This window comes from Aquila chrysaetos, chromosome Z, assembly GCF_900496995.4.
Source record: "Aquila chrysaetos chrysaetos chromosome Z, bAquChr1.4, whole genome shotgun sequence".
NCBI lineage: Eukaryota > Metazoa > Chordata > Aves > Accipitriformes > Accipitridae > Aquila > Aquila chrysaetos.
Window position 1 is genome coordinate 85,933,832 of NC_044030.1, and position 25,608 is coordinate 85,959,439.

A 25,608-nucleotide genomic window follows, 5' to 3' on the forward strand; every position below is an offset into this window, starting at 1 on the left:
CTTGTGTTCCTTCTGCCTTATACCTACACAAGTTTGTTACCAGGCATCTGAGAACACTTATGGCTTCTCATTGACTTTACAGATACCTTTGTGAAAGGTGTTTGTCTGAAGTTTTAAAGGGATCTTCTGCCTCTTCATCAGTCTGTGGAAGGATGTAGCAAGTCCTCAACCATCTAATTATTGGGGAGAAAGATGTTTGGAAATCCTTCAAATAAAAGCTACAAAAGAACCCAAAATCACGTAGTAACTGATACCAACTGGAATGTGCTAAAGTTCAGACTAATTTTCTTTATGATCATTATTAAAGAATTTTGCCAATTCTAAGGGGATGCTTTTTGTTTCTGCTCTTTGTATGGATGGAGCTACTGTGTATTGCTGATCGCTGTGACTTAAACCTGCTAAAGAATGCCCTGGTTGCCTTGCCTTGGCAAGGGCTGAGCAGCCATCCACAGGTGCTAACTTAGTAACCTTGGGAAAAGAGGATAAAATACTCTTCTGTGCTGGGGAGAGGATTGACAGTTATGGTCTTTAGTGCAGAGGTGAGCTATGAGTTTGTTGAGGCATGTTGGTTATGTGAAGGAGCAGCTTCTGTTTACGTGAAGGAAAAGTTAAAAGGCAGGTTGTGTTGAAGCTTTCAGTGTTACCTGGCTGTGCTCACACAGCCTGTCAGGGAGATGTGCTTTTCTCCAGGTCTCTGGGCATCTAGTCTATGAACTACCTAGTCTTGCTGTCCTGCCACATTTTGAACAACATGGGGATGTAGAACAAAACTGAAGTTCAGTTCAGTCCAGGTGCTCTACAACTCTTTGCCATCCTGTGTCTTCCTAACTCTCACTGGTTATACTGGGAGGGAGTCCGGGCAGCTGTCTTCTCAGCTGGACTCTCCAGTGTCCCTCATGAACTCGGTGCCTTTTCCAGTCTTAAGGTCCCTTAAACCAAAGATCACTTCTCCTCCTCCAAACCCTTCTCTACCAGTTAGAAAAGGTGTGTTTTCTCATGGTACCTGATTTAAAACAGGTAATAAGACTCTCAGCTCTTTCCTAATCTACCTCTTCCCCACCACTTTTCTGTCTGAATCTCTGGTCATTTAACCTCACACCCTCAGCAGTGTACGTACCCCTGTGCTATGATTCCTACCCAAAGTGATGGAGAGCCCCACAGATGTAAAGAAATTGTTCATTCTGTTATCAAGTCACCCTCAGAGGTAGCCTGCAGAGCCATGCTTTGCCAAGTAGGGCTTTTTGCCAGTTCAAGTTGTTATTTGGCCTTGATCTTGGTTGTTGGCAACTGCTAACTAATAAAATCACTCCAATTATTCTTTTTAAGTGAATGCACATATGTGAGTGCTTGCTGTTGTGCTGTGCCCAGCTCTAATTTTGAGCTTTTCATAGGAAGAACTGTGCTTTGCGTGGCAGGTCCTGATCTCGTATCCCTGCAGTGATGGTGGAAAGTTTGGGGTGGGGGGGCCTTATGCTGTTCAAGAAGATTTTGGCTGAAACTGCAAGAACTGATAAAGATTTTGTACCTGGAAAGACAGTGAAAAGGACAAGAGGCAATATGCACAAACAGAAGTACCGGATATTTATTTAAACATAAGTATGTTTCCTATAAGGGTGATCACGCAGTGAGAAGGGTTGCCCAGGCATGCTGTAGAGTCTGCATCTTGGAGATATGCAAGACCCAGTGGCACACAAACCAGCCCAACCTGCTGGTAGCTACCCCTGCTTTCTGCAGGGCACTGGACTTAGATGGTCTCTGTAGGGACCTTCTGACCTTGGTGATTCTGATTTTTTTTTTTTTTTTTTTTTTTTTTTTTTTTTTCTTTTCCTCATTGTGTGAAAGAGTTCTTCAAGCAGAAGTGGTATTTTGCTCTCTGAAGGACATGTAATCCCGAGCGAGCAGAACTTTTGTGGTGGGTTGTTTTATTTTTTTGGTTTTGGGTTTTTTTTTGTTTGTTTGTTTGGTTTTTTTTTTTTGAGGGAGTCACTGTGCAATGTTGGCAGAACATCATTGACTTAAGGCACTGGCAGATGGAAACATGACAGAGTAAGGGAGAGAGGGCAAGAGGAGAAATGAAGGTCTCGCACTCTAGTATGTTGTGTTAATCATTGCTTGGCAAAGCAAATAAACTTCCTATGTTCAGAAAAGCCTCCTTTTACAGAGATGAGGATTGGGATAGGATAGAGCTACGTTTAGTATTATAACACTTAAAAACTGAATTTTTCTGATCCCTTGTATATGATGTACCAGGTATCGCTGCTGAATAGACTTTTTTGTGGACAGCCTGATGCTCTCGTCCGAAGGAGATGATGGTGGTATGTGTGATTGCACTGTCCTGATGAGTGGAAGATTGTGTTCATGTCAACGGTACATATCCTTGTTTCACTTAGTCTCCCATTTCTGTGCAAGATTTCATTCTTGCAAGATTCTAAAGGAAGGATCATGAGCTTTAATATTGCAGGCAGGTTTTAGGAAGAGATTCATTCACTGAATTACAATCTAATCTTGGGTAGTGTCACTTCTAAACTGTAGGTCTGTTCACAGCATTTTAAGTACTTACTGCGCTGTTTGGCAACATAGAATACATCAACATTTATGTCTTTGGAGGTTACAATTGCCAAACCACTGGTATGCATAAGGGGCATATATCTTTCTCACAGTAAAGACTCTGAACGTGATTTCACCACACTTTTTAAAGCATTAACAGTCAATAAAGCAGTCACCGCTAAAAGGTAACAGTCAACTCTGCGTGGAACAGACTGCTCAGGGGTACTGAAAGTATATTGCCCTTTTAAAGCCCTTCTCCTTATACTTTCATGGCTTAAAGTGCTTTCAATAAAGAAAATGTAGCAAATGAAAACCGTTTTTAATCAGTCGAGAATTTTATGCATGAAGCCTGCCATGTATGGGAAAATACAGTGTTTCTAAGAACTTCTCAAGGGTCCTTACAGCCCCGACGTGCTCCAGCTGTAAAAGCGTTCCAGGCTGAAATGGAAATGAGAGCACTGGAGAGAAACTAAGAGCCACTTCCTTCTCCAGCATCTTACTAAAACTCCCAATTTAACAGACTACTGATTATTGGTATTTCTAGTAATTGGTAGGATTTCAGATAGAAACCACACTACCTTGTCTTATGTCTCTATTTATAGACTGTTGCAGGATCAGTCCTTCAAAGGTTCTGGCTTTACTGTTAATCTGAAATGTTGGTCTTTCAGAGGATGATAGAAAGTGGAATCCAAGGTCGCTTTATAGGGAAATTCCTGCACTTCAATATCCAGCTCCTTGGTGAAGACAAACTCTTTGACGTGATGAGAGGAATTTTTTTGTGTGGTTGTGATGATTTACAACTAGAAAACTGAAATACTGAAAACTACTTAGTTTTTCTTAAAAAACAAACAAACAAAAAAACCCCCCCAAAACCAAAAAACCACACCAAAAATCCAAAACAAACCAACTCCAAACAAACAACCGGACAATGGATAAGTTACATCCTACCCATGGATCCATTTAGACCAATGCCCTAGCTTTGGTAATCACCAGTAGCAGATGTCTGGAGACTATAGGAACAGTGTATATCCATATAGTTCACCTGAATACTCTATCAGTTGTCAATGTGGGCTGCGTGTCAGTAAATTCTTGAGTCATGAGTGTAGCATTTGGACATTTAAGTGCCTTTTAGGTTTTTTTTCTTCAATAAATTTGTTTTCCTTAAGCACTTAATTCCTTGCATGGGTATATTGCCACTGATTCAGTCCTGGCTGAAATCAGAGGTTATTTTGGAGGATGGAGGGGGAAAAACCCAAACCACAACAAATCACCACCTAGAAGAATAGTTAAGACATGCTTTGTCAAAGAAGTTGAAAATATTTCCTATCTGATGAAGTCAGTGGAAAGCTGGCTAGTGTTGCCCTTTGAGATCCTGAAAGGCTTAATTTTGTGAAAAAGTTTTAATGCGGGGTTATGGCAGATGTCACAAGATGGCACCTTATGTACAGTCTCACTAGACTTCTCTTTTACTGTGGAAGGAACTTTCTGGTTGTTGTGAAGGTTAATATCCGGGGAAGAAAGAGGGGAATTTTCAAACCACTGTTGTGACCATGTTTATTCTGGGACTAAACTGTATGTGTTGAGCAAGTACCATGGAACAAATAAAAAAACATTTGTCACATTTCTCCTTCAGCTGTAAGTCAGCCCATATGCTCCCATAAACCTGTCAGCCAAGCAACAACTTATTTCTTCAAGAGCTTTAAATGATTTAAAAATAGTTTTAAATGGTATTTGACACCAGTGTGTCCCTCATCTTTGAAAGGGAGACTGCTGCTCGTGCCACAGTGTTTTATCAGGTTGCTTCATCAGTATTAGGAAAATTAAAAAATAATCCAGGGAGCATTTTATAATTGTGCTGGTAAGAATCAAAACTTTGCGGTGCACTTGTCTAGACAGAACACCAGCAGATTGTAAAGAGACAAGGTAACTGGACTTCAGAATTACAGCCCTGTATTTATTGTGATTGCACCTTGTGCAGTATCGCTGCATCTGTGACAGCGCTGCTAGACTTCAAGTACCAGAAGACTAGTTGCTAGGACAGCTGTTGAGCCCAAGGTTAAAATCTTGCAGGTGTGAAGAAATTTTAATCTTCACTTAGTGTTACTGCTTCATTGTTTTCCTAAATTATTTTTCAAATATTGTTAATGCACTAATAATTCTAAAAGATCTATTTCAGTGCACGCAGAACAGTGAAGAAATTATGAACTATAATATTAGATACTATTGCCTAGCAGTATTTGGGGATTTTAGTGAACTAAGGATGGAAATGAATCATTCAGAGCAACCCAAGGAGGTATCACTTTTAAGAGATAAACGCAGGAAACCTGCTATACTAAAATTTAGGAAATACTGTATTGGACAGAGTAAACAAGACATGGTCTGAAGTGGTGCATATTTCATTCCCTGGATCTATGACAGTCATTTTTTTTTATAAAGGAAAAAAAATTGCTTTCAGAAATTAATCACTTGGGAGGTATAACGTGATTTATAATGACTAAAATTAGCCAATATTGACTTAATCATTTTCTTATTCCTACCTTTTTTTGATTCCTAATCATAGGAGATTTTAGAGTAATGTGAATTTATAAACCATAATAAAAGTAGTGAACAAATCTAAAACAAACTCCACATGCTTCCCAAACTCATTTTGGAGCTCCAGAAATTGATTTTCTTCATAAATGGCAAAATAAAAAAAAAAGGCAAGTCTTAATAACTCTGTAGAACAGACATGATAGCTGGAGAACCTGGAATACAAGTGTCACCCCTTGACAGCGAATTTGGCAAAATAGATGGACGCTTGTGAACTTCTGGTCAACAGGTTTTTCTAACATGCCTTTTTATATTTGTATTTTGTAGGAATACATACAGCACACACCGTGTGTACTGGTGCATAGGGCACCTCTTGGGACTCTATCAGGAATTGGTTAAGTCCAGTGTTTAAGGACTAGCTAGCCAGTTCAGACTTTTTTTTTATCTTCTTTTTGTTACATGTCATAATAATATATGCCTGTGGGACCGCTTTTTACATCACTTGATGACCTATAGTGCTTAATAGTCTTTTTGCTTAATGGAACGGATGATTTCCGAGTGCTCGCTCTATGCTATCACTACTTAATGTTCCTTTGTTGTATTTGTAAGATCCTCGTGCACAAACGTATACCCTATCGTGCCATTAAAGCTCATTAGCACATTTGTATTTAAAACCACATCTGAAATGTGAAAGGAAATATCAGGAAATCAGGTAAATATTTGACTCTCTGCATGTCACTCTGTTTTGGTCCCAATATTTTTCCACTGTCTTGTGCATAAGATGCACCTACTTTTCTCTGATGTAAATGGGGGTGTGGGGAGATAAGCAACCCAAACAAAATGCCCACAATATCTAGTAAGGTAGTTGTCCTTTTGATATGATCGCTGATTTTTTTTTTAAATGGTAATTTTCAATGTTTTTCTGTTCTGTATGACCACTCTTGTGCGACAGGCTGTGAGTTACCTCTTTAATTCCTCTATTCTTCTGGATTCGTAACCATCAAGGCTTTGCTCTGCGTTCCCTTCTCCTCCCCTCCGAGACTGAGCAGAGACTCAGTGCTAGGTAACGGATGCTTTGAGCCAAACTTATTATTTCACGTGCTCGCTTTCCACTTTTAGGAGAGCAAAGGGTATTCAGCAAGGTTGCGTCGGTGCAAGTGAAACACCATGTTTCGTGCTGATTTGCCTCTCCAGGTGCTTAGTGTGCTGTCTTGGGTTGGCTCGGGCAGTTCTTCCCCGTGACCTGTGCCGCTGGGATGTTGTGTCGCCAGGGATTAGAGCTCTACTGGGAAGGTGTCACCAAGGAGATGGCTGGACATCCACAGCGCTGTTACTTCTGCAAGCTTAAATTGTAACTGCATGTTTTTTGTGTCTGTCCGTGTGCTGCAGTCCTCCTGGAACACCCTCCTTTGCAGTAAGGCATATGAATGCTGAGACCACGCTGAAGCAAGCGCTCTGAAATGGTATTCCTTCTGGTACATAGTATCGTCTCATTGCCTCACGTTGCTCTCTTGCCTGCCACCCATCTCTGTTGCTTAACTTTTACAATCGAAGCAGGAGGTATCTTTAGACAGAAGTAAGTTTTTTATTCCATGTTGTATATGGCTTCTTCCAAGACCAAGGCTGTTGTTCAGCACTCCTCTTTGCTGTTTTTGGTGTCTCTCGATTGCGCGGTGTGGATGTGCCTTTATTCCTGCTGGCTGCTCTTGGGCAAGCTTCTGCGGTACAGGCAGCAAATGGCAGAAAAGAGCTGACGGCAGCAGCCCTGTGAGGGGATTGCCTGCCTTTTTTGCAATCCCCTATGTTCATATTTGTAATGGCAGGATTGCTGGTACTTATGACAGCTAAATAGCTAGGATAAAATGGGACCTTCGTAATTTTTTTTAAACGGGCATCAGTAAGCAAGAAATTGTTTTGCTCATAAAAATGGAAGTCTGAAAATCAGTAGCTAAAAGTTACAAAATTTCACGTCAACACACTGCTTTTTTTCTTCATTTTCAGTTTAATGACTTTGTAAACCTGTAGGAGAGCAACATTCTAGAGTAATAAAGTGTTTGAGAACTGCATTTCTGTGCAATGCTCCTTTTTATTTGGGTGCAGGGTGACAACAGAAACACTGTCTTTTCTGCACCGTCTTCCCTTCTACTATCGGGCTGTTGAGAAATGCTCAGCAGGAATGCATGCCACCGCAATTCCTGCTCTTCCTATCCTTGTGCTGCATAGAAATGTGGCTTTAATTAGCAAATTTCATTTAGGAAAAAGGTTTTGCTTTTGTTTTTACTGCCTGGCAGAGATTTACTTAGACTGAACTTGAGGAGATTGGATTGAAAAAGGAGCAGCCTTCGTTAGTGAGGGCATGCAGTTCAGTGAATTAAAATAATGGGGTGTAATAGATCATAGGCACTGGAGATGGCCATCAGCCTGTAGATCATCTGGCCGGTTTACCTTCCAGGAGAGGGTTGTTCCTGCACCATGTTTGCTGATCATCTGTCTGCTCTGGTTTTACAAGCCCTAAGTGATAAGATTCTTACGGCCTCCCTTGGGACTGTGTCCTACTGCCTAATAGATCTGTCAGGATGTTTTTTCTGGAAATTAAACCTCAGTTTTCTTGGTGTCATCACTTTGTCCTTTATTGCGGAGGACAGAGGTGCTGTTGGGGTATAATCTTCTAAGCCTGAAAACAAATGCTTGACTTGTAGGTTCTTTTGGGATATAAACTAACTTTTGGTTTGGTTTTTTCTTTTTCCTGATGTAAAGGTACCTTTCAAATTGCTCATGTTCCTGGGGCTGCTGTGACAGAACAGGTAATAACTGATGCAGTAATTTTAGAGAGAAAGAAAGCCTTTGTGATTCTCACCTTCCCAGGCCCTGTTGCTTGTCTGAGACTTGCCAAAAACCTTTTTGCCGCTTTTTTTGGTGTCTCCTCTTCTCCTCTCTGTCCATCTCCCAGTGGCAGTCATCCGAGTGATGAAGGACCTACCTGCATTTAGTTCCTGGCGCTGTCAGCTTCAAATTCAGTCTTTTGGAGGTAGTTTTCATTTAGGAGCATTTCTTCTCCCTTTCCCTGGCCGAGGCCGGTCTCCTGCTCTTGGCCGGCAGCTGGCAGGGCAGGCTGTGCTGCTGCTGGGTCTGAGCCAGGCAGCGGTGCTCAAACTTACCGCGCTGCTCTTCTTGCCTCTGGCCTGCCTTGCCTCCAATTATATAACCTGGTCTTGCTAGTTTTTAGGCAAAAAGGATTTTTTTTTTTTTTTACATTAAAAATTATTGTTTAAAATTTCTTTATAGTCTTTTTTTTTTTTTGTTCTCTGGCAGTAGCAATGCTCGCACTTGAATTTGCAGGGGTCAGAGTCCTCCTCCTGTGTTTTCTATGAGCCTTTCATGGTGTGAGATACAAGTGCTTTAGATGTATTTGTCAGCCTATTGCTACAGCATATTTTGCAGAAACAGAAATAATGCTATTGGAAACAATACTAATAAATAAAAATAAAGAGATTTAAAAAAAAATGAAATAAAGGGAAGCTTGCTTCTGTTTAGATGCTGACATTTAAATCTGCTGCCCTGAAATTCCTGCTCAGCTGCTGCCTGACCACGGAGGCAATTAAAGCCCAAAGTTACAGCAGTTCTGACCTCCGTGTTTCCTCGGTGTCTGGTTGCTCCATCCTGTGCGTGTCTGCTCAGCCCTGACAGCGCGCAGGAGCTGGGTGCCTCTCGTTCCTTAGCTCTGTGGGAAAGGAGACCTTCATCTGCTTTTCTTCCCTTGACGCTTATTGCAAGGTGGGTGGTCCCAGTGTGCCTTGTCCGTGCAGGCAGGATCAGGCTGTCTGTGGGAGAAGTGATGGATACCAAAAGCTGGAGGAGCTGCCTTTGCCCTTCTGGACAGTGCTCCAGGTATTGGAGCACTCAAAATGACAGTGGAGCGATCAACAGCCTTATTCAGCCTGATTTTGTTTCAGTACACTAACAGATTTTCTGATGTCCAACCTACATCTTCTCTAATATTAAGGAATCTGATCTAATCTATTTATGACCAAGAACAACAGAGGGATCATCATTTCTTTGATTGCAACCGAACACATTAAAAATCTGTTGAACCTCTTGCTCAGACCCCTCATCCTTACTCTTATTTTTTTCTGGACTAAAGAAACCTGATTTAAACTGACATACATCATTTTCCCCAATATCTTACTGGTTTTGTTGCTTAGTTGAATGTCCAGACTATACGCGCTTATCCAACAGCAGCATCATTAGTGCCTTATGGCACAAGGTAGCAGGAAAGAAGTGAAGGATACTTGTATATACTTTAAAAAAATATATGTTATGGGAAGGTTCTTGAAACTGTGCTTCCAGGTGATGTGTAGTGCAGTTGTTACTTACAAGGGTTAAAATGTAGACATCTTGCATGCATGTCTAATATAGAACACGCAATCAGGACTTTTTCCCTGAGAAAAGCCTAGAGTGTAAAGCCAGTAAAAATGGATAATTTTATAGCTGTATTTATCTTATAAGATTATAGAAGAACAAAGAGCTAGTTCTTTGGAAAAGCTTTGGCTACGTTTGCTGAAATGTGCTATTTTCTTAACCATGAGCAGTTCAGTGTAATTTGATACTTATATTTCAAGCTTGGTGTCATGTAGTTTGGGGTACTTGGATATAATATCTGGAGTTCACAGTGAACCTAGACTTCAATTGCTCACCCTGCATATCCTGAACATTAGGGACCTGACTCTCAGAATAGCATTTATAATGATGAATTGGATCCTAAGTGTCATTTACAGTGAATGGGGAGAATTAAATGCCAAAGAGTGAGATTTGTAGGAGCTGGTGTGCTGAATGCCAACGTCCGCTGAAGAGGAATGTGTCTGCAGTCTCATCTCCTTCCTTTTCTGGGCTCCAGAGCTGGAAACTGCCTTCTGTACTTAAAATAGCATGCTCTTGGGCACAGGTGGAATGATTGTTCTTGTTATTGCATCATTGGAGGAAGAAGTAGCCATGTTCATTTTGTTGAAGTTCTTGCAAATGAAATGGGAGACTTGAGTTTCAGACCCATTTTGGTGGAGGGGTATGAACTCACTGCACCCGTTCTCCTGGAGAATATTTCTGTTCTCCTTCCTCTGAAACTGCAACACAGTCCAGCCAAAAATGCTAGTTTGCAAGAGCTTAGGCTGGGGCCCATTTTTACATGTTTGTAATGAAAGCGACTGTAGAGCATGTTGGAGTCTGTCAGATGGTTCCTTGTGTGTGTGGAAAACTGGGTGGTTCTGTGAATTTTGGTTATCTGAAGGAGCATAAACTTATGAGTGTTCAGAGAGCTGGGTCAGCCAGAGCAGAAAAGCTTTGGGATATACTCAGCAGTATCATTTTAGGTACTAAAGTACATTTTCTAGTGACAACTTAGTCATTTATACCACTTCATTTGCTTAAGTGGGTCCTGCAGAGTGTTTTTGGCTCACGCTCTTTCTAGTTTAGCTGACCAAGTTCTGAGTAAGCGTATTCTTTAGATGTCTAAGTGCTATTTTGCCTGCGGTGTTCTTCTGATCCCTGTTTTGGATGAGTGTGCAATGCATTTCAGGATAAATACAAATGCGGCAGATTTTGAAATGTCTCTCCATGTGACTTGTTTGCTTTATGCTGACATCCATACTGGTAAAACTGCAGCAATTGCTCATGAAAAGTGAACATGAAACATTGAACAAACATGATCAGATGGAGGTGGGGGGGAATTCAAAAGTGGCAAGGCTTTCTGGGTAGCTCGTGCTTCGCATCTTTTTTCAATAGGTCTTCCCCTATTTCTTGATTTTACTTTTGTCCCTAATAAAAGTAATGAAGATGTAGTCACCTTCAGGGATTGCTTTAGGTTAATTTAATTTTCTGACTTGGAACAATCTTGTGACCACCTTGCATGCTCTCTTGTTTCCAATTTAACCTTTCTAATGGTTTCTTGACCTTGCTTACTCGAAATCTATACACGTTTCTGAAGCGATGTTTAATAAGATGAGAGAAGCTGTTTACAACCCTCTCATTTGTCCTTGATGACCTCTGTTGGGCAAATGAGAAATAGGTCAGTTGTGATGCCACCGTGTCACTAGAGGGGAGAGGGATTTAAATTAGCTGGGTCAATCTTCAAGTTCCATAAAACACATCATCCAAGCAATTTCATTAAAAGGGGTCAGGTTTCTTTACCCTAGTTGGTGCCCATGTCTGACCAAGAGAAGTAGTTGATGTATGTGCTAGTTTGGGACTTGATTGACATGCAGCGGTACAGAAATGTAGGCTTCCAAATTTCTCTGCATGCTGTGATTGATGTAGGGTGATTATGGGTATACAAGCTAAAACATACAATTCTTAAACCTTCTTATTCCATATTTACCAGCAGATGATACAATCCAGTACTGACAGGGAATTGAAGGGATGACATATAGGTCTCTTCTATCTCTAATTTCAGATTCTATGCAAACCTTTAGAATGTAAATTGGAAGCATGCTTTATATTCGTAAATGCAAAAATACTCTTGAAAAGCTTTCACTTTGAAAAGATTATAATGATTAGCGTTTATTATGGTGTTGTTTTCATGCAAAAAAGAAAATCCTGCCCAGATTTTACTCAAATTGAACTTTTGTGCCTTGCATAATAGCCCTGCTTTAATTTGAATAAGATTCAGAATAAAGTGGCCAGATAGGAAGTTAAACACTATAGAGAGAGAAATCCTAATTTAAGCTGCTAAATGCATGTGTTTTAATACACAGACAAAAATGAGGATGTTTACAAGTAAGTGGTATCACAAAGGGCACACCAAAAAGTCTGGGGAAGAAAAAGCAATTTAGTGGAGAGCAAGATGTTAAGTTTCTTAATTTTCTCTACAGCAATAAAATCTGGTGAAACGAGGTGAGTGATTGCATTCATTTTATTACAGTGGTTCCCACTAGTGTAGCTGTAGCTGAGAGTCTGTCAGCATTTCCATTATAAACTCTATTTTCATGGGTTTATAATTCAGTCCTAAAAGCTCACCTGGGCTGGTGTCTGGCATACAAGATCTTAAGTCAGAAATTAATCTTTCACGCATTTAGAAAATAACGTGTTTGGCTAGATCTAAATTAACTAGGGATTGTAAAACGGACATCGCCTCTCTTCCTCAGTGCTACGCTTGCGATCTTGCAGAAAACTTTGAATGCATCATTTTTGAGTCATTTTTTTGTTGTTAGTGACTATGGTTACCAGTCAGATCTTACAGAAGAAAAATCAAGGGAGAGAATCGTGCCTCAGGTTATAGAGTAAGTAATGAAATCAAAAGTGAAGCAGGGATGTTTCAGTTTCAGCCTGGTTTGTTTTTCTCACTTTATTTCCCTCTTTAGCTCATTCAAAGCCAACGAGACACCTTTATATTACCCTGCGCTTTGTAATGCAGTTTTACCTGTCGAGGTGTGTGAAGGGAGTGACTCCAGCTCCGGGGCTGGACAAGGAGTTGTTGAGGTTTAGTCTCTGCTCTGATGCTCTGCTCAAGCAGAGAAAAATTAAGTGGTCGAGGTCTAAAAGGATTCTGACCCAAAATGTTCAGTAGCTTGGGGTGGGGGGCGGTGACCTGGAAGGCCAGGCCAGGTGAAATCGAGTTCTTGGAGGGTAAGAGCTGTCGTGCACTTGAAGGTGTTAAGGACACGGACTTGTTGAGTAAAGGAAAGTAATCACAATTTCCAGTCTGCTCTCTAGCAAGATCTACCTAATGGATTTGATCTGGGTTTCTGAACTGAATTGTGGAAGACAGAATATTTTAGCTATTTTTGGGAGGCAGAGTAGGGACATAAGTTGTTTGCTTAACTCTCTTTTGCCTAGCTTTGTCTAGATAGCGTGCATAAGCAGAGTCCTTAAATTAATGAATGGAAGGTGTGTGCCCTATCACATTTTTAGATATTTGGACGGTAAACACTTGCAGTCTTTAAAATACATAAGGTGTTTCCAGGAACGTCCAATCAGACAAGAAAGTTTGCAGCTGTCTGGGATCTGAACACAAAATGTAGGTTTACCTGGTTGTAAATAGCACGTACCTCCTCCTGTGGTGCTCTCCTCGGACATTAAGCAATCATTGGCTGGACAGCAAAAGGTATGAAATTGGCTTTAAAATATGAAATCTGGTTGAACGCTTTTTATGTGTTGTCTGGCTTTGGAATTGGAAATGCACTTGTTTCAGCTTTTGCCACAGTTGGTAAGACTAGAAATAATTGATTTTGAGAGAGCAGAAAAGAAAATGAAGCTCTCCTTCAAGTTCTTGTTTCCAGAAGCTATTTCTTTAAATCTGGACCAGAACTAATGAGTAGCTGTTTTGCCTGGTGAGTGTAGATTTTTTTTTTTTTTCATTGGCATGTTACACTGTGATCAAACATCAAATTTTTTATTTTGTGGAAAACAGTAGCGGCAGCATCCATAGCTGACTGAAATTAATTTATTTCCATTGCAATCTGTCTTTACTCTTGCTGCTTTCTGAGATTCAGAGGAAATGTTTCCATGCTATTGGAAGTGACCAGCAATTTGGCCAAACTCTCCTATGGAAAAGAAATTTTTTAGAATTATTTTCATCTTCTTTCTGTCTCTGAAATGTTTTCTCTAAGCCTCTGAATTTGTAGCCTGAACTTCTATGTGTCTTCAGCCTTTATTATTTATGGATGCAGCTTCTGGAATTGGATTCAGCCTGCGAGCCTGTCCGTTAAGTACTTTTCAAACATGTGAGTTTTCCTTCTACACTGCAGGATGGGCTCGACTTACTCAGGGAGACATTACAGCAAAGAACTTCTAGGCAAATAAAAATGATGTCAGGAAGGACTGAGCACTTCCTAGCCCGGCAGTCCCATGTTCACAGCTATCGTATCAACAGGGTTTCATTTTACTATGATTAAAACCAGCTAGTAAACCATGAATATCAGGAGGACAATAACAAGAGGCCAGAAAGGGTATATGGTGAGAAACAATTTCTTCTAAGAGGACCCAGTTAAAGCTGTCTCTGTGGATTGCTTAATTTTATGGCAGAAAATGACATAGCGATTGGTGTTGCAGCTTAATGGTCCTAGAGCCTAAAATTTGTGCTCTGGAGTGTGGATCCAAGGACAACCCTCCAGGCTGAGCCGATGGTGTGTGGACTAAAAATCCAAGGCAATGCGTGAGGCGGGGTGCTTGGGCAGCAAGGGCAGGCAAAAGCCTGTCCGCCTCGGTGCTGGAGGAATGCAACAGAGGAATGGTACAGAGCAAGCTCTGCTGGGACACCACAGGAATGCAGCTGGTATTGCCATGGGCTTGGCCAAATTTTCATGTTGGCGTGGGACTCTCCTTGCTCTCCAGGGTGGTGATTGCGGAGGAGGGACTGCGTGGGAGCTGATGCTGGAATCTGTGTATCGCTCCTTCAAGCTTTCCTGAAATGATGGGACAAAGGCACGTTTTTCTGGGTTTCCTTTTCCTGGGGGTAAATTCTTGTATGTGCCAGTTAAATAGGAAATGCTTCAACAGCCTCTGCTTGCTAGTGCAAGAAAAATCCTCTGGATATGGGCTTGTTTTGCCTGAGCAAGGTGCTTCTGGTTCATTGTTTGGAAGTCTAAAAAATTCTTAGAGTAGGACAAAGGAGACTTTAAAGGAATGGAAGGAATTGTTAGTAAGGGATGTTTCCTTCTTTTCAGGCTACCCAGAAAAAAAATCCTGATTTTAAAAAAATCAACCTCTTAAAGGATTTTTAAAATCCTACTCTTAAGATAAGCAAGAACTATGTCATGACATCCTATACAATGATGTTCTTTTGCATGAATACCCGATGAAGGCAGAAGCCTGGTAAACGGATGATGTCTTCAGTATCTAAAAAGAAAATACAAAGTTAGAAAGGAGCTGCCAAAGGTTGAAATTTGTTTACTGACTGTATTTTCTGTGCTGCAAACAAAAAGTACTTTGTCAACAAAGAAAGCCTTTATATTGATGCTTCTCGAGAACAATATTTTTGAATCGCCTCTTTTTTCATGATTAAGTGGTTCTGTAAAAATAATATTTTCTGACTAAGCAACCATGTTCTTTATAAAAGTTGGGAGTTACATCTTCAGTGACAAAAATAAACATTTAGTCCTTTCTATGTACTTTAAAAGCGCGAAGCTAAGAGGGAGTCCTTTCTGTTACACACATGTAAACTATTAACGGTAGCGATGTGGTGGCATGTATCACTTGGTAGGACTCGGGTGGAGATGGTGGAATGATTTAAGTCCTGGGAGTAGGATTTAATTTGCTCCTTGATGTTGTCGTCATGAAGGGATGAGACCTGGAGTTCGATGGGTGGGATGGGACCTGCACAGACTCGACCATGTGATGTTGCTCTGATGTTGTGGCTGGTAAAACAGCTTTGTACAACCCTTGCTGCTTGAAGCGCTGCATATGGCTAATGAAACAGGTGATGCAGGAGCAGAGAATACAAGTTGACTTCTCATAGCTCCCGACTGGTCCAGGAGATGCAAAAGCTCATGAATTACCATGACAGCTGGTTTAAAAGAAGCCTATAGCCATGCTGTGAAAGCAAGTAACTCTTTCAGGTGGTAAATCTGAAATAAATGCTGAGTGTTCTCTGATGGCAACCTTTGTGCCCCAGAGAAGCAGTGTTTCCCTACATGCCACCAATATTGCTTGTCTTTGGGATGAATGGTTTTTTCCCCTCTGCGTGCAGCACCTAGCACCAATGTTTCTGATTGATGGTTAAAGCTTTGAGTCACTGTGTTGTACAAATAATAGGATATTTCCAAAGAATAATATTTCAGAGTGGGAAATCCAGTAGAGGCCTTCACAGTGTAAAGTACGTCTTACTTCAGTGATGGCTTTGCAAAACTACTTCTCTACGTTTAGTGTTTTGCTTTTAAAAAAAAAAGTTTGCAATTTTTATTAAGCACTGAGTAATTTGGTATTGCTGAGATAAATGAGTCCAAAGTGCAGTGGTGTAGTAGGCAATGAGATGCAAAATTAATTTTATGAAGTCTGTTTCTCAGAGGGTATGAGGGGGTTTTTTTTGCCGTGTGTTATCGGCCAGTATAACACAAACACGGGCTGTTGGAGGCACGTGAGTACGGGATAGCTCATCTGTTCTTCCTGCGGTGCCTTATGAACAAGCCAGCAATTTTTAGCATGGTGTGTCATACAAATCCTGACTACTTTTTGAGTTCTGAGCAGGCAGAGGGTGATGTAAGGAAGCTGCATTTTCTGTGTGAAGTCCAACAAAAAGGAGGTGAAGCAATAGGAGTTACTGTGTTTGGGGGTTTTTGTTTGCTTATTTACTGCTTAACTTCAGAAACTGGGGTGAATAGTGGTGAAATCTGGTCACTCTATTTCAGCAGCGGTGTAATACATGCCTCTTAGGTAATCTTTTAGAAATAATTTCATTAGGGATTTTGAACCTGTGCTTCAGAATTACTTTGATAGGTGATGCTTTGCATTTTTTGGTAGTGATTTTATAAGAAAATATTATTGAAAACAAGCTGTTAGCTGCAATAATGCTGATCTTCAATAAAACTGTCCGTAGAGCAGTTATAAAATAACTCGGCTCTGGTCAAAATGCTAAAGGCTCCGTAAGGAGGTAAGGGAGAGTCGTTAAACTCGCATCATTGCTGGGGTGACCTGACCCTGGGTTTCCTATCCCACAGTGGCACTTGGGCAGAGCATCACCAGGTTTTTTTTTTTCCTTCCAGACCCCAGTGAAGAAAAAATGGAAGCTTTTTTTTTTTTTGCATTCTATGATAACTTAAATATTTTCATTAAAATTGACTCCTTGTTTCACTGTGCATGGGGAACATACCAGCAGTTTAAACTTATTTTCTTCCTTATGTTCAGTATAGCAGTAAGCTTCTGCTTTCCAAGGGACGGGGCATGGTGCAGGGTCCGCGTGTGTTCCTGGAGGACGCCGGCGAAGACAGGCAAAGGAGAGCTGAAACTCCCCAGTTGCAAGCAGGTGCTGGCTCCTTGCGGCATGCTCCGAGGTTTCTTGTGGAAAGAAATGACTCATTATATACCCGGTAACAAGAAGGCAAAGTGAATGTGTTAGGGGAGAGGAGGAGAAGCGATGCGGAGGGGAGGGAGAGCCCTAATTGTGGCAAAGCCTGCAGGGCAGCCCTGTGCTGGTTTGCTGGTGCTGTGCTTGCAAATCATGTCGACAACAAAATAAAGCCTAAAGACTGTGTACTTGCAGTCTGTGCCCCAAAACAAATTTGACAACGTGCTTACTTAAAGGAAAAAAATAACAAAAAATGAGGATAGTTATCCTCAAAGTGAGGTAGCCTTTTTTTTGTGTGCTGTCTGTGATAGCATACATGTGAATTTGAATAAAAGCTCTTCTGCCAATGTTGCCAGATTATCTCCTGATTCACCCTGTGAGGAAGGCAGGAGGCTTCATTAATGACCTGATGCTGGCTTCCTAAAATGCATCATGTAATTGTGAGACTGCTAGTGTTATGTTTTGCTGTGATCTCAGGCAGAAAAAAAACCCAAAACACCACCAGGAAAACCCCCAAACAACCACCCCCCAACAAAACCACAATAACTCACCATAAAGCTTTGGGGGTAGGTGTAAATCTATATGTAAACGTAGATATAATAGAAAAAGTAGCAATTAAAGAATAAAAGGGAGTGGGAGAAGTGGGAGTCCACTACACTTATTCATGTTGAGGCGTTTCTCTCCTGTGTTAAATGACAGTATAACCCCAGTATAAATATCCTCTTAGGGGAAGGAGTGGAGTCCCTTTGTAAAACAGTGTCGTTTCAGTAGTAGGTTGGTTAATGTTGCTTGGGGAAACCATGATGCTGTGTGGGTTTGTAAAAGTAATAACAAGACATTCCTTATCTGAATTTTAAACACATGTATAATAACAGGCTATCTGTAGCAGCCATGCCTGATTATTACAGTGTTTAAGATGAGTAATTTTATAGTTAAGGATTTCTATGTCCTACATATGTTATGGATCAAGTGCAAACTGCTGCTTTTTTTCAGACAGATGTGACAGTCTGACACTTTGATCAGCCTGACACAGCGCAGTCATATTTATGGGCTGGCAATCATATGTATTGCAGCAAGGGCTGGGGAGGGAGGGGACCAGCTCCAGCAGCAAAAGGCACATCAAAGTGCTGATATCAGCTTACGAACAGACAAGCGAGGGGGGAGAAAGGCAGAGACGCTCCAGGCTGCGAGGAGAAGTGGAAGCATTATTATAACGTTGTCTCAGAAATCTGACTTTTCATTAAAATCAGTCAGAGAAAGTCAATTCCCCACCATAATCCTCCCCTCTGCCTCTAGAGTAGTTTTGACAAGATCCGTAATAATCCCGGAGCACTGTGTAATTTTACAAACTCTGACACAAACAAGTGCTTATCCCAACCTTTGGTAGGCTCTGGGTTTTAACATAGGTGCAAGTTTAAGAGTTTAATACGAGGGGGTGTTTTTATTATTTTTTTCCATTAGTGGCTAAAGGCTCATCCTGTTATATAACAACTATTTCTAATCTTACTTAGTATGGGGGGAAAAAAAAAACATTTCTCTCTTAGATGCATCTTCTAGGCCAATGTGGGACTGCCCCAGTTTTTCTCCCAAGGCAGAAATATTGATTTAATGCTGTAATAAAATAACCAGAAGGTCATTGCATTATGGTTGCCATGGCCACTAATGCTTTGTATTGCTAAAACTCTCCCCTGCACTTTGCGGTTGGGAAGTGACTTGTGGCCCCCTGTTATTTGGTGAACGCAAAGTCCATGAACTGGACTCGGGAGAGATGGTGCCGCGGACCCCAGCGGTGAGCAGGCTGCAACCACTGTCCTTCTGGCCTCTGATGACAAACAACAACAAAGTGGTGTGTCAGACTAAAAAGTTGAGGAATTTATATATATACACCCACACACATGTATTGTATTGGAATAAAAACTTGTGGGAATACCAATTCAAAAATAAAAAAAGCCGTTTTAAGAGAATCTTCTGTTTGGGAGACCCCAGTGGGCAAACTTGTTGCTTTAGGTAAGAAAAGATGATGTTTTAGAAAAGGAAATTTCCAGGAGCAGCATGAAATGTTGAAGTGGTCTGGAATGAGGAGTGGTGCATGAGGGAAAACAGATGGCATTGGACTTGTAGAAAATGTATCTCATTGTTTTTATTGCCAATTGGGACTTTGCAGAAGGTTACTTGGAGGGGAACAGAAGCAGCACCACGTCAGGAGCAGAGAGGTGGCCATACATCTGACCACTAAATTGTGGATGCTGCTACTGGAATCCTACATTCAATAGTCACATTTTTAAAAGTTGTAGAGTTCAGGCTAGAAACAATATTTAGAGCTGAAAGAAATGGGGCATAGCCGTAAAAAGCTCTCTGTTCAGTTCATGAAGGACTGTCATGATGAGTTTTCTGCATCCATGCAAGCAGAGTTGGGTGGATGTCTCACCATTCCCACTGCTATTTTTTCCATGAAAACTGAGAAAAGCGGGTAGGTTGGGTGGACAGTTTGGAGAAGAGAAGGCCTGCAGCCAGCGGGGAGGAGGAGAGAGGCAGACAGTACCGCGCTGTGACAGATCAGCCTTGTTGCTGGAGCCTGTGTTGGGTTCCTGGGAGCGGAGGAGCCAGCGCAGAAGAGGGTCAGCATGTTGTGTGTGCAGTGAGGGGCTGCAAATGTTGTGCTTTGGAGACAGAAATGCTTCAGTATGAGGATGAAGACAGCTTGAGGTTGGTGCTCAAAGAGGGGCTGAGCTAGTGAAAACATCTGATTTCCTTGGTCTTTGCCTAATGAATCCAAGCATGGCTTACTGCTGGGTGTTGGCCAAGTGCGGGTGTGCTGAGCAGGGTGGGTACTCGCACTGTGCTCCCTAAGCGTTAGTTAATGCCACTGCATCCCGTTTGGATCAAGGCGATTTGGGGAATTGGTGTTCTGATGAGTTCTTGAACATGTCTTCCAGGAACAAATGCAAGATGTGAAATACAGTTACTGAGTTTCATTGTCAACTCTTTAACGAGCAGCTGATTAAAGATCAACTTAAATATACAGTGTATATAGAGGGCGGAAAAACCCCTTAGCGTTCTAGTTTAAAGAAATAACCTTTATAATGGAACTAAAATCATAGAATCCTAGAATGGTTTGGGTTGGAAGGGACCTTCAAGATCATTTAGTTCCACTCCCCCTGCCGTGGGCAGGGACACCTTCCACCAGACCAGGTTGCTCCAAGCCCCATCCAACCTGACCTCGAACACTGCCAGGGATGGGGCAGCCACAACCTCCCTGGGCAACCTGTGCCAGTGCCTCACCACCCGTACAATGAAGAACTTCTTCCTAGTATCTAATCTAAATCCACCCTCTTCAGTTTAAAACCGTTACCCCTCGCCCTAGCACTACACTCCCTGCTGAAGGGTCCCTCCCCATCTTTCCCGTAGCCCCCTTTAGGTACTGGCAGGCTCCTGTAAGGTCTCCCCGGAGCCTTCTCTTCTCCAGGCTGAACAACCCCAACTCTCTCAGTCTGTCCTCATAGGAGAGGTGCTCCAGCCCTCCGATCACCTTTGTGGCTGTCCTCCAGACCTATTCCAACAGGTCCATGTCCTTCTCATGCTGAGGACCCCAGAGCTGGACGCAGTACTGCAGGTGGGGTCTCACCAGAGCGGAGCAGAGGGGCAGAATCCCCTCCCTCGACCTGCTGGTTACTCTTCTTGTGATGCAGCCCAGGATACAGTTGGCTTTCTGGGCTGCGAGCACACATTGCCAGCTCATATTCAGTTTTTCATCCACTAATAACCCCAAGTCCCTCTCTGCAGGGCTGTTCTCTGTCCACTCATTGCCCACCCTGTATTTGTGCTTGGGGTTGCTCCAACCCATGTGCAGGACCTTGCGCTTGGCCTCGTTGAACTTCATGAGGGTTGCACAGGCCTGCCTGTCAAAGTCCCTCTGGATGGCAATAGCTGATTTTCAGAATTAATGAGTACTGTGGGTAGGCCAAGCAAAATACACAGTACTGATTTGGTGAGAAAATGTAGAAGTTGGTACTAATTATGGGAAGTAGAAGGCTGTTACACCATTTAGTAGTTCATGGAAAAGGGCATGTTTGATTTTTTTTTTTTTTATCTGAACCAAACAAAGAAACAAAAGAACCTGAAAGCCAGGAGATGCGTTGGTGAAGAACCATGTTGTACCTTTGCTCCTTGCTGTCTCTCATTTTGCTGTACTTGGGGTCCCAGCTCAGCCTGCTGTTGTGGTAACACACATCCCCACTGATATGTAGCTTTATTTTTTAGATTAAATAAGTGTATATTCTTAGACCTAGTAGATGTAGGAGCTTTTTCCTAGTAGAATATATTTATATGGGGGAGAAGGTATTTTTCTTCAAGAAAGCTTAGAAAAATAAAATAAAACCTCATCCTGCAACACTGAAATTAGGCAATATTACTTTAATGCCCCTTTACAATTATAGTATAGGCGATTCATGTTACTGGTCTCTAAGCTAAACTTACTGATAGGACTTCATTTTGATGGACGGTATCCCAATAATTGAATTCCCAAGATTTTTGATTAGGGTGTGTGATGGGAGATGTGTCTCACACTAGAGGAGCTTTTGTGCAGGGGGAAATCCAAATGCAGCTCCCATGAAGCAGCATAGTAGGATGTTAAAATTATTTTTACTATGAACCAAATGATGGATGGAACATTTTAATTTAGTCATCTAGTTTCTTATGAATGTTTTGAAACATTTTAATATATTTTCTGGAAAAAGTGGTACTTATTTGCAAAGGGAATATATTTAGTCAAAAATTCAATTTTATAAAGAAAAACATTTTGGTAGGAAGATTTTTGTCCAACCCTGGTTATTCTCGTCGTTTCTATGGAGCTGTCTGGAACATGAGGGTTTGACAATGCCCATGATGATGTAAAAGAGAAAATATTAAAACTGCCAGCAAACATTAATTTTATTGGAAGTTCTATGGCAGGTTCATTGCTTTAATTGCTCTGTCTGAAAACTGAGGACTTAATTTTTTTCTGTAATGTTTTTTGATCTCTATGAAAATTTAGTCTCCTCCTCGCTTTGTGGAGGATCTTTATTTTCTTCCAAATGCATCATTCAAGAAAGGAAAAAAGTTGCAATCAGCTGCGTATTCACTATGTGAAGAAATAATACAGCAAAAGCTGTACTGGTTTGCCTGAGTGAAAGACTAAATTAAAAGGCATGAAGCTGCATTGCATTTTAATTTACTGTCAAAAAGAAATGGTAAAGAAATGTTGCCATCTGATCTCTGAGCAGGTGAAATGTATCACAGTTTGAGGCTGTAGGGTTTTTCTGATATTGCAAATTGGATTAGAAGTAGTATTTAAGTGCTATTTAAAAAACAAAACAAAAAAAAACCCAAAAAACAAAACCACAAACCAAATGTACAATACTTAAATACTTGAGCGGCTTTTTTCTTTAATATAGTTGCTTTATAGGTAAGCAACATAGTTTAAGATTGTCTGAGCTGGAAGGTAGTAGATGAGAACATGTAATTCTAGCACATTTTCTACCTTTTAAGGGAAAGAAAGATAAATTTTGAATGCCCAAACTCAACTAAACAGAAATTCTTGAATGTTCTCTGTCACATTGAATTCAGCAAGTAACAGCATGTGGAAACATCCATTTTATCAGAATTATTGTGAGTGTATTTCCGTTCTGCCTGTTTCCTATTACGTTAAGCAGTCATGGCTTTTCAGGAAATATTTAACCATTTAATGCAATGGTTAAACTTTTCTGATTGTCATTTCATTGAGAAATGAAATTAATTATTTTAAAACCTTAAAATTTACCTTTTATTTTTGGATAAGGTAGTCCCTAAATGTAAAGATACTTAACACCTAAAAAGTATATTATCATATATACGGACTATATATAATTATGTATATGGACTTGCTCTTAAAGGTCTTTTCCAACCTAAATGATTCTATATTGTAGTCATATGGATGTTCAGCTGCTTCAGTTTTCTGTAATCTTAATCAATTTCTTGCATAAAACCCCAAATGTTTCGAAACAAAAAGCAAAACTTCCAAATATTTCATGATGCTTGGAAGAGAGGAACTCTAGTGCAGCCTAACACACTACCATTGTAGGTTAAGCCAAATCTTTCTTCTATGGATGGAACTGAAAATTAATTTAGGAAATAAGAATAATAATCAGTTTAGGTATGTAATTGCCTGCATTAGAGGAAAGTTAGAAGCCTGAATTTTAATTCTGTGGGGTTTTTTTAACCTGAGGAGCCAAGGCTCCTCTCATCTTTCCCTGGTTATTAGTAAATACACCAGCGGTTCTAATCAGTCTCTGAAATTCTCCAGAACTTCAGAGAAACTTTATATAATGAAAATATGTTCCACAGATTCCACATAAATTTGATAGGACAAAAACATACCACTTGTGCTCTGTAGTGCTGGAACAGCAAGTGAGCAAGTCTTGAAGTTTCGGCACCCTGCGTAATAGTGACGTCTGCTTGCAGCCAAAGTCACAGCTGTGCTGTTGGATGGCATCCGACATCTCTGGATGTGATGACGTTTTCCTTCTTAGGAAATATATTCCTCTTAGATATTGAATAATAGCTTTTAAACTTCTCTTTCTTCTGATTACATAGAGTAATGAGTACAACTGAATTAAAAAACTCATTACATTTCTGACAAAACGCACTGGAGAAATGAGGAGTTTGTAGGATTTTTTCTAATGACCTCAAAATAATTGCAGTTATTCACACAATTTCATATTTCAGTGAGCTTCAAGTTTATTGGTTTCTAAGGTTAAAAACAAATAAAAACTGTACTCTGTTTTCCTTAATCATAATTTATCCCTTGGGTCAATAGATCTCACTGCTCTTGTCCATGTTTGCCAGTTACTATGTACGTGTTAATTAAAATACACAATGACTACTATTAGACAGTTTAAAAAATCACGTTTGACAGCAGAATTGTGACTGATGTACACCCTGAGTGGGAAAGGAATGCCGGTGTGTGGGCAAAAATACCTGGAAAACAATGTCTTTATGCTCTAGCTGCATGAACCTACTTGACTTATGTATGCGTTTGTGTGGAGGGAGGCTTCTCTTTCTATATTAATTACTGAGAACAAGATAGAGTAAGCATTGGTGGCTTTGATATACGAATCCAAGAAGAAAGTTCTGGTGACTTTCTTATTCCCTCATATTAATGTCACAGGCTGGAGGCCCTGGGAATTGCACTGCAAAAGGAATATTGATGTGTTACTTGACGTGTTCTCATTCAACTGCAGATGATGACAATATAATGGAAGGCTAGTAGCATGATGAAATCTATATATTGCAGCATTGCAAAATAGTCGCAAGCATTTACCATCGCAGGCACAAAATCTGCTTGTCTGGTTTTTTCTTTCCTGTGATGGCTGAGAAGACTGCAGACAAGTAACTATTGGCTGCTGATCTACTCAGAAGAGTTAGTTGTCGTGTATAAATAGGCAAATGTTGTTTTAGGGCCCTCTTGCTGCATTCAAGCCCTATTTTAATACTGTTTAACAATGAAGATGCTTTGAAGCTTTTATGTGGGTATCGTAACTTATGAAGTAGTATAGTACAAACTAAGAACGGCGTAACCTGTTGGAGGATGTTCATGCTGCCACTTTGAAGTGTTTTGCCGTAGGCAAAGTGGTAAGTCCTGCTTCAAGACCCTAATTCTATAATATATACTTTTTTAGCTTTTTCTGTGTGTGAATGGTATCACTGGGATTATTCACATGTGGGAAGTTGACAACTCATCTCTTCCCTCTTCCTCTGCCCTTTGCTATCTTGTCTTCATTGATGTGATTCTCATCCCTTGCTGTCCCTGAGTCTTTTTGCCCTTTATTCATCAGCTGAACTCTTGCCTCGTGGTCCATAGCCCGTGTGCCTCTTCTTGCAGGATTTATGACTGTTTGGACTTTTGTGAAATTATTTTCCTATTTTAAGGTTGTTATCATCTAAGCAAAATGATTGACCCATATCCCTTTAACTTTAGTGTGAAGGTCTGAATCCTTTCCTTTTCTTAACTATGTTATTCTTCAAAGTCTCTTTTTCCCTGCAGCATCATCCAAATCCTGATCACTGCTCCCTTCTCTTTTCAGTGACCTTTACAAATTCAGTCTTGCTTGACTCACCACATCACAGTAGAGTTGCACAAATAATTTTTTCGCAGCCTGTTGCTTTGGTCCCAAAGATGCTCTTCCTCTCTGCCTCTTCTCCAGGGGCTGCTGCTCCTGGAGCTGTTAGTTTTGCTCTTGGAGCCTTGTCTCCTCCTCTTCCACTGTCAGAAAATCTGCTCTACTTCTGATCAGACCAAAATGGCCTGGGTGCACTGCAGTGGTCTAGCTCAAACCCACATGCTTGAAATAGATTCTGAATTTTACCTCTTGGTGATGGTGTATACGTGTATGTGTATGTACATACATAGAGGTACACACATGGTGCTTCAAGTGGGATTTAGATATTGGAGATTCATGTTATGATCTGACAATTGGGCTGCTCTCTGCCCTGAAGGCCTTCCTTCAGTGTCTGATTTACCCCTGGTA

The 25,608-nt window shown here is 40.8% G+C and overlaps 1 protein-coding gene across 4 annotated transcripts in view; it reads left to right on the forward strand.

Moving 5' to 3' along the window:
- Nucleotides 1-25,608, forward strand: part of DCC (DCC netrin 1 receptor) — a 573,034-nt gene that overhangs the window by 215,446 nt on the left and 331,980 nt on the right. The gene's annotated exons all lie outside the window — the stretch shown is intronic.